General features: G+C 34.3%; 2 long non-coding RNA genes across 2 annotated transcripts; both read left to right on the top strand.

The window, feature by feature from the left end:
- The first annotated feature begins 8,925 nt into the window (after positions 1–8,925).
- On the top strand, positions 8,926–16,779 carry LOC128570235 (uncharacterized). The gene is made up of 3 exons (XR_008375538.1): positions 8,926–9,017; positions 16,309–16,379; positions 16,727–16,779. It is a non-coding gene; the product is annotated as an uncharacterized LOC128570235 (long non-coding RNA).
- LOC128570236 (uncharacterized) lies at positions 16,775–18,289 on the top strand. The gene is made up of 3 exons (XR_008375539.1): positions 16,775–16,820; positions 17,829–17,902; positions 18,236–18,289. It is a non-coding gene; the product is annotated as an uncharacterized LOC128570236 (long non-coding RNA).
- The last annotated feature ends 258 nt before the right edge of the window (positions 18,290–18,547 follow it).

The raw sequence follows: 18,547 nt of genomic DNA, 5'->3' as shown, positions 1-18,547 counted from the left end.
TCCAATTCCTCTCCTATATCCAGATGACCAAAAATCATTATACAAACAAAGATATTTGCACCAGAATGTTCATTGCAACCAATGCATAATTGCCCAATCATGGATGAAGCCCAACTGCCCATGAATGGATTAATAAACTGTGGTATATGTATACCATGGAATGTTATGCAGCCTTAAAAAAACATGGAGACTTTAGCTCTTTTGTGTTTACATGGATGGAGCTGGAACATATTCTTCTTAGTAAAGTATCTCAAGAATGCAAGAAAAATTATCCAATGTACTCAGTACTTTTGAGAAACCAATATGCAATCACCCCCACTTTCATATGAAAGATAAAACACAACTATCACCCAGAATGAAGGAGGAAAGAGGAGAGTGAGGGGAGGGGTCAGGTAATTTGGGAGGTTTTCAAGGGTACATGTCAAATCTATTAAGAGTAGAGTATAAATATGTCTTAACACAATAAGTAAGTGAGGTGAAGGCTATAGTAAACAGTTTGATGTAAGCATTCCAAATTATATATAAAATCAGCACATTGTACCCCAGAAATGCATTAATGTAAACAGTTATGATTTAATAAAAAATTATTGAGAAATAAAAAAAGATAGTAAATATTTTAAACCTGTTGTAAAACAAACTCTGATGTAGCTCATCAATTCTGTCATTATTGTATGAGAGTGGTCATAGAGCAGTCAATACAGACATTAATGAACATCTGCGTTATCATAAAACAAAGCTAGCTCACAGGTTGGAGTTCACTCACCCTAGTATGTGATCATGGTTGTAAATAAAGATCACGTTTTACTTCTCCCCTCCAATTAGGATGCCTTTGATTCCTGTTTCTGGCTCACTGTACTGGCCAGAATCTTCAGTGCAATGCTGAATGACAGCACTGAAAGCAGCATTCCTATGTTCTTCCTGGTCTTAGAGAGAAAGCATTCAGTTCTCCCCATGACATCTGTTAGCTGAAAGTTTATCACAGGTGCTCCTTGTCATGCTGAAGAAGTTCCTTTATATTCTTAGTTTGCTGAGAGTGTTTTTAAATAAAGAATGAGTATTAAATTTTTTCTCATGCCTCCATCTACTGATATAGTCCTATAATTCACTTTTGATTTGTAATATGGTGAATAACAGGGATTTTTGAATGTTAAATTAACCCTGTGTTCCTGGGATAAACCTCATTTGTTTATAAGGTATTATCCTTTTAATATATCTTTGAATTTTATTTGTTAACATTTAGTTTAGATTTTTTTAAAGACTTCATTTCTTTTAGAGCCATCTTATTTTATTTATTATTTCAGATTAATATGAGGGTAGATGCCTAGTAATGGGATTGTGAGATCATCTGGAAGGTCTGATTTGAGTTCTTTGAGGATTCTCCATACTTCTTTCCAAAGAGGCTGCATTAGTTTTCACTCCCACCAAAAGTGTAAAAGCATTGATAATGAACTCCATTCTGAAAGACAGTCAACATAAACAGAGTCATGAGACACTGATACACCAAGGTTATGAAACGTTAATGAGGGGCTTGTACAGTACTACCAATGTAAGCACACGGTTGTGAGTTTGTAAACTTAATTGTCAGGCTTCATATGTCATTCTGTGACTTTCTTTTATTTGCTCAGTATTTGTGAGATCAATCCATATTGACACAAGTATATTTGGTTTAATTTATTTTGATTTTTATAATATTCCATCACATAAATGCTGCAACATCAAACTCTTTGAAAGCTGTTATGATACTCCTAATGGCTTTTGTATTACATAGGCATAGCCACAGATATTTATTATGTTTTTTATTAACATTGAAAAAATTAAAATACAAAACCAGGGTTTATGTGTTTATTTATTTGATAAAAACATCCATCCTATATGGGGCACTGATATTTGATATCCAAAATATTTCCAAGAAACATTCACTTATTTCAGGCCCACATTGCCTTTATTTTCCAATATTTCCTTGTAATTCATCTTCTGCCATTCACTTGTGTTTTACTGAAATTCATCTTCCATATAGAATTTAGAGTGATTTACTTCGGTGAAAATGGGATAATTAATATCTCTTTGAAATATTAATATCCAAGCACCATGAAATTTCATAGAAGGATTTCTGCTGTCTCTTCCCTGTCTGCATTTTTTTCTGGCATCCCTGAGCTTCTAGAATGCCTGGCTCACCAATCCCTCTACTGTAGACAAATACATATACATATGTTTTTTTCAGGATTTTTTCTCTCTTGCTTTCTGCTTCCTCTCCTGCTCTCATCCTTTCCTGGCCCCTACACCCTTTAATTTGGCTCATCTAAGTGTCAACTCAGACATGATCACTGGAAAACTCATTTTTGACAGTTTTATTTATATTCCTTCCAGCTACAGCATCAATAATTATTGAGTAAAACAGATAAAGACTGTTCCAGAAGTTTTGAAATATTGTGCTTACAGTATAGGGGCAAAGGTAGAGACATGGCAAGAAACGACTTACAGTTTAGGTAGGAACATTGCAGTAGAGATGACACTAGAGTACTAAGGCAGCCCTGAGGATGGAGATGCCTATTTATCTGACGAAACAGCAGGAATCAATGAAGGCTTCATGTAGCAGGCTAAGGCCTTAAAAGATGAAAATAAAATTGTTAGAATAGCAGAGGAAATCTTTTCATATGTAACAAACAGGATGTACACTGATGAAAATATAAAAAGTAACAGAAGTTTGTGAATTATTAATAAAACAACATGCACAGCATGCTGTTGAACGGTACTATTATGAAGTAGAGAACAATCCACAATGTTATTTTATATGTATATTGTATATTTAAATTCTGTTTTTCTTCTAACATTATATGTATATACATTAGGTGGATAAATCTGTGAGTAAATCTGTGATATGTCTGTATTTGTTGAACCTAGTGACATCTAGTGCCCTTTGGGTGGTTTTGTGAAGTTTTGGATAATTAGAAGTATTTTTTCATCAAAGGTTTCTCATAGATCACAAATATCTCAGTTTTGTGAATATTTTCTTTCATGATATCTAATGTTTTTTTTTTTTTTTTTTCCTATCTGGTGTAGTCTGCCTCTCTGACATTACAATTTACACATCTATCAGTACAGGTTTTTTTAATTTTTAATTTCTTCCATGTCTAAGATTTACATAGGGATAGGGTTGCGTTACTTTAAAACAGCTTGGCCCTTTCTGCTGTTGCTTTTATAATTTGAGATAATACCCTACACAAGAGGCAAGACCTATTTCATGATTATCTTATGCAGTCTGTGTTTTTCCATCCTTCATTATGAGAATGGACACTTCCTGGCACTATATGAGCACCAGGCTTGGTTTACCTTGATGTTGTTTAGATAATTTTTCTCTTAGTCTCAAATAATTCCTAGAACACATGCACAGTTGACTACTCTGATAAATACCTGAGAGGGGAATCTCCACACATCTCCAGGATTCTTTCACTATACTGCTTTCTCCTCTTCAGTTGCTATCCTGTGATCACTGCCTGCTTTGGTCTTTTCAGACTCTCCTTACTCAACTACAATTAGGGGAGTCTGGTAGCGTGTAGGTCAGGCTTTTTCTTTTTTTTTTTAATTTTTTTTCTCCAGGTGTGCTTTCCTGAAAACTCTGTTAAGGCAGGGATCTGGGGCATTCCCAAGGCTTCCTTCTCTTGTTTTCTATTTTTCAAAGATCTTTGTCTTTGTTGCCTAAATTCTACTGTCTTAATAATAACTGTTTAATGTGTTTTGGCTGGGTTTTTTTTGGGGGGGGTAAGGGGGAAGATGGAAAATTAACACCTGTTCCTCTGTCTTGGCTAGAAGGAGATTGCAGTAGAACTTCAGCACATGCTATGGACTGGCCAGCATGCTTTTATTCTTGCTTTACTTTACTGCTTGCTTCTCATCCTTCATTTGTCAGTATGGCCATTTCTTCCTCAGAGAAATCTTCCCTGGGTCCAGTATAGATTAAATTCTCTTACATAACATACTAATTTTCTTACAGAATCTATCTGAATTAATAATTGTCACTGTTTTGCCTTTTTTTTTTTCACTTTACTTCAAGCTAAATAAGAGCAGAGGTCCTGTCTAGTCTGCACAGCTCTACATGTCCGCCACTGTACCCACCGAGTTATATATGTATAATGTGTGAGTGAGTGACTGTGAGAATGTGAAGTCCTTTATATATAAAAAGTGTTCCTGTATTCTCTTTCTTTTTTTCATCCTGATACAGATTCTTTTAACCAATTGGAAATTCAAAACACAGCTCTTCCCTGTAAGAGCCATGCAGAACGTAATAAAAATTATTATAAAAAACTTACAGATAATATCAAAGCACTGGAAACTATGATTATTTTTCTAAAAATGAAGCTATCTAAAACGAAAGGAATAAACTTACAGTTATACCATCAAAGATGTGAATGGGAGCAAAAACTCCACAGTTTGAGGCATGAAATCCTAGCTTTAAAGAAACATTTGAACTATTTATTTACAACTATTTATTTGAAATATTTATTTATTTATATGTTGGAGAATTTTTGACATTGCTGACATATCATCTGGTATTTAATAGGAGAGAAGTCATCTTAGTCTTCTGCGGTATAAAATTCTTGGAAATAATAAAATAAGTTCTTAATTACAATTACTGATAATTAAATGTATATTCTTTTAAATCATAATTCTAATAACTATATTAGAAGTTCACCTTAGGGAAATCTCCATTTATTTAACAAATTGAATTTGGAATTTTAAATATCTGTATTATAATTAATATTGTTATGAACATTTTTACACAAGTCTTAATTTTCAAATTATATGCCTTTAACATATTCTTCAATATAGAATTCTTGGGTTAAAGTAATCTTATGAAAATGGCTTTGATCAATATTTTGAAATGGTTCTCAGGAATGTTTATGCAAATTTATAACTCAACCAACAGAGTTTTAATTGGCCTTTTTCAACCCAGAAGAAGTTTCTTAAGGAAATTACATAGTTTGTTTTCATAATGCAGGGAATGAAAAGGAAAATGGAAAGTGACTACTGATTTGCTTGTTCAACATCTCTCCTACACAGATAAAATTAATTTAAACTTTTGTGTTGAAAACATATATTATTCTTCATTGTTTAATTAAATATTAGACCTTGTCTTTCACCAAAAGGAGTTTCAGAATTGTTTATAATATATACCAGCATCGAAAAGTACCTTGAAATTATCACTCAAAACAGAAACACAGAACACGTGGGTAGCAAATATAAAAATAGCAGTCTGCAATTATGTGTTGTGTGAGAGACATCGGAATGAGTTCTCTTACACTGCCAGTCACTTTCAGGAATGCTTGTGCTGTTTTGTGGAGATGAACATTTCCCTCCAGTGAATTCATAAACTTATTTATAAATGGTAAATTTTGGTTAGTTTACACTCCATGATCTGTCCCAGTTTGGGAGAAATTATGACTATGTAAAAAAGTAATTTTCAACTTATACATTTCAAAATTTTCAATATCCTTTTCAAGAGTAACTAAACTAACAGAAACTTACCAATTAGGAGAATGTTCTTTCACATCTACCTTTCATGTGTACATGTCTTTTGGGAGAAAATGAAGTGAGATATTCAAAACCTTAGAACTAGAAAAAACAAATATTCAAGAAAACAGACATTTTATTAGATAATCAATGAATAGATGAAGAGTCAGGTCTCAAAATGAACTTTTCGCTAACAAAATGAATTTTAAGATAAGTATATTTAACTGCAGATTCACACTAAAAGAAATGGAAGAGATGAGAAAAAATGATTTTATAGCATTTGAACAAATTAAGGAAAAGTTAACAAGAGAAATAGAGCAACATAGAAAAGAAGTTGCAATAAAAGAAGAATTGGAACACAGACTGAGAGCCCAAAATGTGGAGTTGGGGACCCTTAGAAATAATCTGGAGGTAAATTAATCTTTGGTTAACATCACATTTATTATTTTACTTCATCACTATTAGTTGTGATGTCTCTTTGATTCAATGCTTAATATTTAGTTATAAAACAAACCAAAATCTTGCCTTAAAAATTAATTATGATATTTATAGCTAAAGTTGTTTATTATAAATCTTGGCATCCAAGTAGTATCTTATTTCAATACAAAGAATTTTTGAAAATAATATACCATAATATATACTTAATGATGACTTATTAGGTGTTTTGTTCCTAGTAAAATAGTTCAGTGATTTTTCCCCTATTTCACATTTATTACAACTTCAAACATTATGAAGAGGAAAGAAACAAAATGTATTGTAATCTAAAGTAATCTCATGATTTTCTTAGAAGACCTCTGCAAATTTTATCTTATTTGTCATTTGTGTTTTGAAATATAAGGCTTATTTTGCATTTATCTATTTATTCCAGAGAGGTAACTGTGATTTGGTAGATGAGCCTCATGGGTTAGGATCAGAAGACTGAGGAAAATCCTACAAGGGGCTTATACATTTAATCTCTCCTTTTCAGAATTGTGATCAGTAACTGAGTTAATTGATATATAGAGAAATGCTTTGCACAATGCCTAGATTTGTCATTTATCAATAGATATAATTGTTATAACTTAGGATAAAAATGTTAGAAGAGTAGAATATCTATAGAATGCTCTCAGAAAAAAACTTAAAGAACATTGGCAAATTTTGCCTGTTCTAATGTACGCAGAGCTGAGGCTCCTACTATGGAGGGGGATGTAGGTTAGACACCAGAGTGTGCACCCAACTTCCTAGTGTGTCACAGTTATTAGAGTTTTGTGCATTTGGATTTGTTGTAATGCAAAGAAAGCCTTTTCCAATTTGGAGATTCATAAAAATTCTTTACTGATTTCTTTTTTGCTTTCACAGATTCATTGCATTCATGTAAATTTTTGAACTTTCAGGAATTTATGCTCTATAAGGTTTGAGGTTTGGATCCAGCTTCTTTGCCCAGTTAGCTGCTTTTAACAACCCTTTCATTTCATAAATGTGCATGTTATTATTTACTTTCTGGGGAAATCTTGATATATTATTTTATTGAGTGATAGCTAAAAGTTTCCTTTCTTTTACTTAGAATTGTCAAAGGTGTGAACATGAAAGAGATCTCCTGAACAAAGAAATTGTCAGACTAAGATTGAAAGTAGAAAGAATGAAAATGAACAATGAGGAGATAGACAAGAAACACTTGCGGGACTTGGAAATCATCAAAGACAAGACTGATGATCTTCAAAATGCTGTAAAGCTCAGTGAAGAAAGGTTAATGAAAGTAACAGCCCAGTATAGTGGCCAGTTCAACATACTACGAGAGGAGAATAAAGTGCTACAAGCCAAACTGAAGGAAGCAAAAGAAAACCAGGAAAAACTAGAAGCAGAACTTGAATCCCACCGTCTCAGACTGGCAGATGCTAACCATAAGCGTCACCAAATTCAGGTCTCCCAAAGAGACCTTGCCTTCATTGTCCAGAGAACAAAAGAAGAATGGACTGGTACACTGGAATATATGAACTCTCGTGCTGAAACCCTTTTCCAACAACTTTGTGATGCAGAAGAGAAATTCAGTTGCCTGCAAGCTGAGTTTTATCACATGAAAGATGCTCTTCGAGAGAAGACTTTTGCTCTAGAAGGTGCACAGAGAGACCTGATGGAAGCACAGTTTGAAAAGCAGAACATTCAACTGAAGTATCAAAGTGAACAAAGAACAGTGAGTATGTACATTGTAAAGCAGGTGTCTTTAGAGCAGAGACTGTCCGGACTGCAGTGTAAAACTATGTCACTTCAACAACAGCTGGATGATGTTCACAAGGATTCTGCAGATAAAGAGAAGGCAAAACACACCAGAGACAGCCCGTGTGCTGCAGTGGTGAAGGCTCTTGAAGTAGGGCATGAAAAGTACAGTCTGCTTTTGGAAGAGAATAACAAGAAGTTGCTTGATGAATGCAATCACTTAAAAGAAAGGCAGTACCAATATAAAAAAGAGAAAGTGAAAAGAGAAGTAAGTATCAAGAAATAAACATTTTTCAAACTTCCAAAAAGGAAAGTGAAGTGGTATTTGGTAGTGACTAAGCATCGTATCTGGTTGAATGTGAGAATATCTAGATCTATATTTGTGATATCAGCCTAGAAACATACCTTGTTTCCAGCAAATAAATGTTAGTACTGAGAGATGTTTTACTTTGAGTAAAGACAGTGTGTCACAACATTTTAAGAGTTTAAATTATAAATTGTTAATAGACATAGAGTAAAAATGCTGAAATCATAATTTTAGTGTCTTTATGTTGCCTCATTTTAAGACAGAGCCGAAGCAGAAAAAAGTGAGTAGGAAGCTGAGTAGGGGTAGGAGTTGCAGGAGTTGAGATTAGGGAGGGAGGTGGAGGCCAGTTTACTTAGGGCCTGCAGGAGCCATTGGAATTTTACTTTTATTCTAAAATAGGGATTATTGGGAGAGTTTGAGCAGAGGATTGAATTTGTGAGAAACTTTGAGGCTGATCTGAGCTTCTGATCAAAAAGAAAGAAACCATTTTACAGGGTAGAATTTGCCACCACTATCCCATCCACATGCATATGAATCTTTTGTTATGCATTTCACATTGCTTTTAAGCCTTCAGTTGGTCCTTATGCATTTCACATTCATGAGGGGAGGAATGAATAGAGGACTGAATCTGTTGTCTGAGCAGTAGAATACTGACTTGGGGGGGAGGTAGCACTTTCCTTAGTGTCCTTAGCCAAATTTAGTGGTCAACAGGAATGTGTACACAGGAGGAAAAGAAGGTGAGTCAATGCAATGTATGTGATGATAATCTTCAAGGTATATATGTTAAAGTTAAATATTATTAACACATCCTAATAATAAAGTGTTTATAATATCTGCAACAAAAATATCTTACCAGGCAGTTTTGAGACAACTTCGCCAAGAACTGTGTGATACCATGCAAAAACTATCCAGATTGGAGACATTACTAGAAACTACATCACGTTGTCACATTCATTTAGAAGATGAGACCCAACATTCAATGAGAAAAATAAGTCAGATGACAAACCAAGTATGTACGAAATTAACATGCCACCACTTAGTTAATCTAGAGCTGATCCAATAACATAAAGTGTTTTAGAATACTAGCTGCAGGTGACAGCTTTCTTTTTATATTTTCATTATGAGTAGTTTTGTACCATTTTATTATTTTTATCATGTACTTATTTCTTAAATTCTGACTTTCATTCTTCCACTTTTCCTTAAAATTACATAGAAATATACCATACTTTCTTATAATATATACCCTTAGGAAAGTCGAGGATTATGCATCATTTTTCACAGAAGTTGTGAGACATTTTTCCTGTTAAGCAGTAGTTTTCAGTGATTTCTCTATTGCCATTGTGAGGCAAGCCAGATTAAATCAGGGTAATGTCTAATGAAATGTTCCAGAACGTATCTTCAATTTTGTGAATGGATACAAAATCTGTGTATACTTATTTCATGGATTTCAGGTTAGCTCATAGAGAAAGGCCTATATATTCTCGTCTAAAATGAAAATGCTGCTCGGGAGGCTGAGGCAAGAGAATCGCTTAAGTCCAGAAGTTGGAGGTTGCTGTGAGCTGTGTGAGGCCACGGCACTCTACAGAGGGCCATAAAGTGAGACTCTGTCTCTAAAAAAAAAATAAATAAATAAATAAATAAAACGAAAATGTTTTAGGTTAATTTATAAACTCTTTGCAAAGTTAATTGCCTTCATTTTTCATTTCATTTTAATTATATTGTAAAAGCACAGAAATATTCAGGTCTTGGATAGGAGGTACATCCAAAATAAAGAATTAAGAAAATTATCCAGATCCTGCCATTGGATTTTTAAAAGCAAATGTATTGAGGTCTCATTCACATACCATGCAGTTCACCACTTAATGTCTCTTAGTATATTCACAGGGTTGTGGAACCATCATCACAATCAATTTCAGAACATTTGCATCGATGCAAAAAGAAACCCCACATCTTATAACCATAACCTCCACCCTCATCTTATCCCTCCACTTTCCCCAGGCCTGGGCAACCACCATCTACCTTTATCTCCATAGATTTGCTTATCTAGACAGTTCATTTTTGGGGTGGTGGGGTGGGGGTGAGGGAGACTTTATCAATCAAATTTTATTTTATTTTTTTTCAAGGGGCATATTATACATCCTCACAATGTGCACAATAGGTGAGATCTTGCCTCGTGCCCTCCCTCATTCTGCCAAACGTTCCCAACCCCGCTTCACTCTACCCACAAACTGGACTATAAGAGTGTTTTATTGTTCTTATGAGCATGTAATTGTTTATATATTGATTTCATATAGGTATGGAGGTATGGATTTCATATTGGATATTTATTTTTCTATTCTTATGGTACTTTGCTAAGAAGAATGTACTTCAATTCCATCCAGGTAAATGTAAAAGATGTAAAGTCTCCATCTTTTTAATGGCTGAATAATATTCCATGGTATACATATACCACAGTTTGTTGATCCGTTCATAGGTTGATGGACCCTTAGGTTGCTCCATGACTGGGCAATTATGAATTGAGCCACAGTAAACACTCTAGCGCAAATGTCTTTGTGGTAAAATGATTTTTGTTATTCTTGATAGATACCTAGTAATGGAATTGCAGTGTCAAATGGTAGGTCTACTTTTAGATTTTTGAGGATCCTCCATACTTCTCTCCAAAAAGGCTGTATTATTTTGCAATCCCACCAGCATGGTAGAAGCATCCCTTCTCTCCATATCCACAATAGCATCTGTAGTTCTGGGATTGCTGGGGTTAGGTGATATCTTAGAGTGGTTTTGATTTGCATTTCTCTGGTGATTAAAGACAATGAGCATTTTTTCAAGTGTTTGATGGACATTCGTCTGTCGTCTTCAGAGAAGTTTCTGTTCAAATCTCTTGCCCACTTATAGAGAGGGTTGTTTATACTTTCTTATGGTTCAATTTGAGTTCTGTGTACGTTCTAGTTATCAGGCCTTTGTCAGATTCATAACATGCAAAAACTTTCTCCCATTTGAAGGCTGTCTGTTGGTTTCATTTGCGGTAGCCTTAGGTGTGCAAAAGCTTTTAAGCTCGATCAAGTCCCAGGTATTGATTTTTGGTGTTGCTGCAATTGCTAAGAGGGTCTATCTCACAAAGTTTTTTCCCAGGCCAATGTATTCAAGTGTTTTCCCCCACTCTTTCCTAGAATTTTTATTGTTTTGTATCTTATAATTAAATCTTTCATCTACGAAGAATCAATTTTTTGTCAATGGTGAGAGGTGCAGGTCCAGTTTCAGTCCTCTACATGTGGATAACCAGTTCTTCCAGGACCATTTGTTAAATAAGGATCTTTTTCCTCATTGCATGCTCTTTGTAGGCTTTTCAAAGATTAAATGGCGATATGTGGCTGGGTTCATCTCTAAACTCTCTATCCAATTTCATAGATCTACATCTTTATTTTTGTGCCAGTACCATGCTGTTTTGTAGACAGTTCTTATAAATGGAGCCATGTACTACTTAGTCCTTTGTGACTGGATTCTTTCACAAAGCGTGTTTTCAGGATGAATCCATGTTGTAGTATGGATCAATACTTCATTTCCTTTCATGGTCTAGTACTATTCTATGGTGTGGTCCTACTGGTGATCGATTCTTCACTTGCTGGACCTTTAGGTTTGTTTCTACTTTTTGCCACCAATGCATCATAGTCCCATGAACATTAATTTAAATGATATCAAGTGGACATGTTTTTATTTCCCTGCCATTGACTATCATCCTCAGTTAGTTAGCAGATTTGACCATCTCTCTGCCTTGCTCATGCTGTGCTTCCCGCTTTTTTAGCTTCTGATCATCTAACCTCATTCAGACCTGAGAACAATTTTTCCTTCTTCATGAAACTTTCTCTGAGTGTTCTGACTTTCGCTGACTTTATTCTTTAGTACTTGTTATCTAATCTGTGCAGAATAAGTTAGTCCTTCATTTTGCATTGCTTTTTTAAATTTTTTTATTATTAAATCATAGCTGTGTACATTTGTGCAATCAAGGAGTACAATGTGCTGGTTTCATATACAATCTGAAATATTCTCATCAAACTGTTCAATGTAGCCTTCATCTCATTTTCATGCTTATTGTATGTAGACATTTGTATTCTACCTTTAGTAAGTTTCACCTGTACCCATTCTAAGATGCACTGTGATGTGGCCCCACCCCTTACCCTCCATCCACCGTAACCTCCCTTCTCCCTTCCCTTCCCTTGGTCCTTTCCCCATATTCTTGAGCTATAGTTAGGTTATAGCCTTCATATGAAAGCTATAAATAAGCTTTATAGTAGGGATGAGTACATTGGATACTTTTTCTTCCATTCTTGAGATACTTTGCTAAGAAGAATATGTTCCAGCTCCATCCATGTAAACATGAAAGAGGTAAAGTCTCCATCTTTCTTTAAGGCTGCATAATGTTCCATGGTATACATGTACCACAATTTGCTAGTCCATTCATGGGTTGATGGGCACTTGGGCTTCTTCCATGACTTAGCAATTATGAATTGGGCTGCAATAAACATCCTGGTACAGATGTCTTTGTTATATTGTCATTTTTGGTCTTCTGGGTATATACCTAGTAAAGGAATTATAGGATTGAATGGCAGGTCTATTTTTAGATCTCTAAGTATTCTCCAAACATCCTTCCAAAAGGAACATATTAGTGTGCATTCCCACCAGCAGTGTAGAAGTGTGCTCTTTTCTCCACATCCATGCGAAGATCTCTGGTTTGGGGATTTTGTTATGTGGGCTACTCTTACTCGGGTTAGGTGATATCTCAAAGTAGTTTTGATTGGCATTTCTCTGATGATTAAGAATGAAGAGCTTTTCTTCATGTGTCTGTATTCCTTGTGTCTGTCTTCTTTAGAGAAGTTTCTCTTCAAGTTCTTTGCCCACCCTGTGACTGGATCACTTGTTCTTTTCTTGCTAATACGTTTGAGTTCTCTGTGGATTCTGGTTATTAAAACTTTATCGGAGGTATAACCTGCAAATATTTTCTCCCATTCTGAGGGCTTTTATTTTTTCATGAGGAGTCATCTTGTTCAATTATAAATTTGCCTAAGGTGAGAATAATATCTAAGTTGTATATAAAACGAGCACATTGTACCCCATAATTGCATTAATGTACACAGCTATGATTTAATAGCAAAAGTTGATACGCCTATAAGTTATCCTTATATAAATTGAAAATGTTTTAGATTAACATTTGTTAGAATATAATTAAATACTTTATACTATACTGATAATTGATATAATAAAATTTTATTCTAAATATATTTTAAGCAATAAAATATAAAATTGGAACTTTTTTATTAAAAAAACAGAAAAAACTCTTTCTTGCTATTGTTGTTAATTTTCTCTATTTGGGATATATATTTCAGTGACTTTTCCCAAGTTATTTTATAATTAATAGATGGTATTTAACAGAATTTAGTGAAAAGTATTTTGTAAATATGTCTAGCTGTGATTTATCCATTGCAATATCTTCCCAGTGAAGTTTGTAATTGGGGAATTAAGGAAATTATATGGAAAGAAGGTGAAGGGGAGTCTCAGGGAAACTTGCCTTTTTCCCCTAGGTTGATTTGCTGAAAAGATCAACTCACAGTTAGAGTAGATTAATAAGAGAAAGGTTTATTTCCAAATACCATGCACATGGGGGGTATGAATGATTGCCCAATGTTTCAGTGATAGTCAGTGGCTTTTAAAGATGCCTTTTAGAAGGGAGGGGGGAGAGAAACTGGAAAATATATGTGTAGCAAGTGGTTGCGAGGGATGATGGGTAGATGGAGGGAAACAGACTGAGTTGCAGTTTAACCTGAGAGACAGGTCGCAGTGCTTCAAAGGACATTAGGGCCAGGCCTATGTGATAAGGACTCCAGCAGCCCCTTTTCTGATTCTAAATCAAGTTATTCAGGTTTTATAGAGGAGAGACTAGTGCATTCTAATCAAAAATGGCCTTTTCATTGAAAATATTCTTTATACCAAGGAATCATATTTTGATTTCCTTATTTCCTTCAAAGATATACATCTGGAAAGTACTCTATGTCTTTGCTTATCTCCTCATGAAATCTTATTTAATATTGATAAAGTTTGAAATATTTCCTGTAGTTTTTTCTTATTGTTCATTGCTGTTTCAACAGTAGCAAGAAAATGTTTTTCTGTTTTTTGTTTGTTTCTTTGTTTGTTTTAATGAGTTAGGGCCAAACCAGTCTGCTTCTTTCCTGCTAGTACTAATTTAATTTCCAAGGAAAGTATTCAACCAAATAAATAAGTGAATGTAGATGCAACCAGCAGGAAAAAAATATATTCATGTCATTGTCACTATAGAAAAAAAATTAAATTAGTATTCCTTCATTACAAAGTCAGAATTGGGACTTGTAGATTGATAATTGCCTTTCCAACTGAAAAGCTCTGGCCTTTCTGATCTACCACAGCACATGACCTTAACTTGATCATCAGAGTGCTTGCTAGTGCAGCCCATCATATCCAGTTGCTGGGAATGCAGTGATCAAGGCACCTTGATTTATCAATGGAGTCTAGTGTTTTCAGGTTGAGGCTATTGCCTGGGGTCATGTAAGTTCCATACAACTCATTCCAGAAGATGCTCTGTGCACTGCAGTGCATGGTCATGCATCCCACTGGTTGCTATGGAGACAAGTAAGCTATGAATTCTTATGAGTGGACGAAAACACTGCTGGCTACTGAAGTTGGTGACTGTTATCTACAGAATTTGGGACTGTTGTGGGCATCATGCTCTGCATTTATTGCCTATTTCAGTAGTGTGGAGATCAGTTGAGTGCAGATGTCGGGGACCATTTTCATTGGCATGTCACCTGCCTAAACTATAAAATTAGAACATAAAATACAAGATGTTAATAGTAAATATAATATGCCACTCACCATGTGCCTCACGTTTTTCTAAGTGCATTACCTGTATTCCCCAGTGCAGTCTTCCCAACATCCACATGAGGAAATCAGTGCTATTCTGTCCATGTTGTAGATGAAGAAACCAAGCTGCTAATTTGCTAAAGGTCACACAGCTAGTACTGGTGGAGCCAGTACTCAAACCCAGATCTTTTGGCCTCTGTAAAGGTCCACCTCTCAAACTATTCCATGAGACATCTGGTTGTCATCTGAAGCATACACACCACTGAGATGTGAGAGAAAAAGGAAAACCTGGTCCCCTTGCTCTGTGGGAAGCTGAAGGGTGTTGTCCCCCTGTGTAGCAGTGCACAAAGTTCTAGCCTTTTCTCTATTTTCCCTGTAAATTGGCTCAGCGACTACAATGTGTCTATGAATATGGACAGTTAGCATTTACCAACTTGTGCCTGTCTACTTGCTCATGTTCACAAAAAGAAAAAAATAAAATAAACATCTGGTCACGATGGTTAGTAAAACATGGCTTTGACGTGACTGGGTAGGTTAAGTGATAATTTTAACATCATGGCCTCTCCTTTGTCATGTTTAATTGCAAAATTTAATAGTCATCCTCACAGTTTAAGGCGACACATTTAAATTAAATTCTCTTCTAGTGAAAACTTAAGCCTTGCGACTTAACTTTGGGGTTGACATTCTCTGTTGTACTTTTCTTCCCATTTATTTTTAAAAGTCCTTTTCCTTCTCCTAAAAGGAAAGATGATGGTGAGTGTTAGATGCTGAAAGTATATAAGTTGCCTTGTTACAATAAAATTAAATGTGAATAAAATAAAATAATAAAAGTTGACGTTGTGATCTTAGAATACAAAATATACATGCTTATCATAATGTAATCTTCTCTTTCCCCATTTTATCAATTTTATAAATTTGAGTATTTATCTCATACAATATAGTTTGTAAAATTAAGAATAATGTATTTATTGAGTATTTAATAGTATTTATGTAATACAATATAATTTGTAAATATTAATAATAATACAATATAATTTGTAAAACAAGAATAATGTTGTGTTTTCATCTTATAACAGGAGTAGATAACCGTCTCTGTGAAGGGCCAAATAGTATATTTTAGGTTTTATAATCCAGAAGATTCCTGTTGGCAACAGCTCCACTGTGCAGTGATGGCAGAAAAGTATCTATAAATAATATGCAGAGTGAAGGGGTGTGTCAGGGTTCCAATGAAATTTAGCTACAAAAATCTCTTCAGGTGATGAGCAGATTTGTACTAGATCATTATTATTTTTAACGCAAATAGTGTGTTAGTCTAAAAACCTTGTTTTCTATATGCTACATTTTTTAGCTGTCCATCCAGTGAGGGAAATGTGGGTCATTTCCAAGTGTAAACATTTTTCTAATCTTTGTTTTAGTTTCAAGAAGTAGAGGATCAACTCAAAGAGGAAGGACACCGTGCTGAGAAGATGCTAGACCAATGGAAAAAGTATGCTTTCAAGCAGCAAAAAAGAAAAATAAAAAGACTTGAGTATTATGAAGAAAATAAGTGTTACAGTTTGAGACTAGTGCTAGTTGTAATAGTAACAATATCTGTGTGAATCTTAGGAAAATTTTCAGCTTTAAGCTGTTTTGAAATGCATTTTTTTTTTTTACTTTGTTTCTAAATTTTGCACATTATGCATGGACATTGCTAGAAAAATGATATAGTTCTTAATCATCTACTTTTCAAATATTTAAGGATTCACATAAACATACCTTCAAGTGTTTGTTCAAAAATTGCATGATATTTAAAAAAATTATCTGACATTAATTATTTTAAAAATTATATTTTAGGATCAAAATGGCAAATTCCAAATTAAAACTTACTGTCAAAGACCAAGACGAAAAACTCAACCAGTATGAGAAAGACTTGTCAAGTGCAAGTTTCGTAAGTTAATCTCTTATTTTAGTTCTGTGGCAGAATAGGCTGAGTGTATCTTACTCAAAATGCTTTGGACTAGAAATGTTTTGGATTGTGGAATATTTGTACATGCATATTGAAATATCTTGGGAAGGGAATTCAAGTCTAAACACAAATTTATTTCTAATATATACACCATATTCACACACCCTGAAGATAATTTTATGTAATGTTCTATAATTTTGTGCATGAAGCAAAGATGTTTTCACTGCAACATGGCACATGAAGTCAGATGTCAAATTTTCCATTTGGAATGTCATTTTGACCCTAAAAGTGATTAGGATTTGGGAGCATTTTGGATTTTAGGTTCTAATATTAAGATGCTCAACCTGTAGTACAGATGCTCACTGACTTTCAGTGGGGTTATATCCCAATAAACCCATCCTCACTTAGCCTAGCCTACCTGGAACATCTTCAGAGCACTTACATTAGCCTTCAGTTGAAAAAATCATCGAATATAAGTCTGTCTATAATAAAGCATTGTATGTCCCTCATACCACATATTACTAGCCTGGGAAGGATCATGAATCAAAATTCAACATACATTGAAACATACATTGGGGTGTTTCATATCATTTTAAAGTCAAAAAAAATTAGGTTGCCATCATCATTATGTCACACTTGCAATGGCTTCACATCATTATGGAGTCAAACCAATAGGAAGTTGGAGGATCCCAAGCCAGGGACAACCTGCATATAAGAATATGGTAGACAATATGAAAAACGTCTCTGATAAAAATATCTATCCCCTTCATAGTGATAGTACTTATTGCAAGTAGTGCCTGTCCCCTTGACTTTACTAAAGAAATTGACTTAATTCCTAAAATTAATGATTTGGGTAGTAAGATTTTAATAAAAACATTGTCATAGCCCAAGAATAATATTTTTATGTATACCACATTTCATTTATCCATTAATCCATTGGTGGACATTTTGTTTTTCCAAGTGTAAATTATTTTTAATCTTTTGTTTCAGGTGCAGAAATCTCTGGAAGATCAGTTAGCAGAGACTATAAAATGTAAAAGGATGATGGAAGACCTCATGCAAAGGTACAGTTAAAAGCAGCACACAAAATAACTTGAGTATTCATAAAGCAAATAGCAGTGTAATATGAGATTGTATCTGTTCAGGCAATAAGTATGTTTGTGTGAAGCCAAGGAAAGTTTCAACTTTAAGCTATTTTGAAATGCATGCCTTTGTATATTTTCTCAAAATTTTATACATTTTCCAAAAATACACCTAGAAAAATACCTTTGCCAAATCATCTGCTTTGTTAATCTTTGAGAAATTCTCTAATTATGCCTTTAGATATTTGTTCACAAGCTTTATGGCATTTTAAAAATTTATCTGTGATAAGAATTATTTTACAATATGTATTTTAGCCTTGAAAAAGAAAATTCAAAAATGAAAGTAAACTTTGGAAAGGCACTGGACTGCATTGAAAAATATGTGTCATCTGCAAGTTCAGTAAGTCAATCTCTTACTTTCTATCATACTTAAAAGGAACTTTTTTTCTCTACTAGTACAGGCTGTATATTCTGTACCCCAAATGCCCAGAAGTATTTCAGATTTTAGAATATTTATATATACACAATAAAATATCTTGAGGATGGGATCCAAGTCTAAACAAAATATTCATTAATGCTTCATGAACAACTTATGCACAAAGCCTGAATGTAACTTGATATAATATT

The sequence above is a fragment of the Nycticebus coucang genome, chromosome 18 (assembly GCF_027406575.1).
Source record: "Nycticebus coucang isolate mNycCou1 chromosome 18, mNycCou1.pri, whole genome shotgun sequence".
Taxonomy (NCBI): domain Eukaryota; kingdom Metazoa; phylum Chordata; class Mammalia; order Primates; family Lorisidae; genus Nycticebus; species Nycticebus coucang.
This window is presented reverse-complemented; position numbering and strand designations above follow the sequence as displayed.